The sequence below is a fragment of the Trachymyrmex cornetzi genome, unplaced genomic scaffold (genome assembly GCF_001594075.2).
Source record: "Trachymyrmex cornetzi isolate Tcor2-1 unplaced genomic scaffold, Tcor1.1 scaffold1918, whole genome shotgun sequence".
In the NCBI taxonomy this organism is placed as follows: domain Eukaryota; kingdom Metazoa; phylum Arthropoda; class Insecta; order Hymenoptera; family Formicidae; genus Trachymyrmex; species Trachymyrmex cornetzi.
The window spans coordinates 34,259-35,496 of record NW_017296548.1 but is presented as its reverse complement, the minus strand read 5'-3'; positions in this window follow the sequence as shown (position 1 = coordinate 35,496).

Sequence of the window (1,238 nt, the reverse complement as noted above, 5' to 3'; positions counted from 1 at the left end):
TAGAAAGGGCCTAGAAAGGAAAATTCTAGATGGAATTTCATAAACAGGTCTTGAATGGGCATTGACGTGAGTGCCCCTAACAGAGCCTGCCATCGTTGGGCCTAGAAAGGGCCTAGAAAGGAAAATTCTAGATGGAATTTCCTAAACAGGCCTTGAATGGGCACTGACGTGAGTGCCTTTTACAAGGCTTGTCATTGTTGGGCCTAGAAAGAGCGATATATAGATATTCCAAAATAGGGTCTAGGGAGTCTTTGTTGCCGGCGGCGGGAGCCTTCGATCTGGTTCCCCTGTTAACGACAATTAAGACGATTTATTTTTGCGCCGGGTTTGCTCGGACGCTTCAACGGAACCCTCTCGACCCGTCGCTCTCCAGATTCGTACTGACTTTCGTCGCGCGAACTCGAACGGCTCGCGGTTTTGATTTTGGAAGCAATAACGCGATTCGCCGATAACATCGGCCCAGCAACGGGCGACGAATCAGGGGGTAACACACCAAGTACGACGAGGGCCTTTTTTCTGTGTCGAAAGACTCCCGTCGTCATCGGCACACTCGCACTCGACGTCGACATTGCTCGAAAGTCGAATCAACAAAGATTCGAAGCGAAGAAGTTTCTCGAGCGATCTCGACGACCGCACGAATTAACGCTCTAATTCCGAACATACCGCCCGCCTCGTATACGCCGGATACGAAATACAGCAAAAGACGTGGCGAGATTATTCTCTCTTAGTCGCAGCGCGAGCTAAGGAACGCAAAGGGCGACAGTGATTGACGCCAGCCGAATAAAGAACCTCAAATGACCCTGTAGGTAGGGACAAAAACACAATAAAGTAATTAACGCTAAATGTACAACACGTCTTAACTCGCTCTAGAAGTAGGGGCAAAATACAATCCATCGGTCGGTTTCGCTTGTTCCGCGAATAAGATAGCCGACGCGACCAAAGCCTAAAGTAATATAACGAACATAATTATATTGGAATTTCAATGAGTACAGTCGTTAACGTTTTACAAAGTATGTATATAATTAAACTTGACATATTGAACGTTTTATACGTGATACGTACAAACTAAACGCGCGATGCTGACAAGGATCGGCGCAAAGCAAAACAAAAGAAAACGAACAAGAAGGAGAAAGGGCGATCAGTCACTTTCTGACGTCGACGCTTTACAATTTATAGGCAACTTGTACAGTTGCGTTATAGGTCGCTTCAGTAGAGAACGCGCCGTGCGTATCGTAACC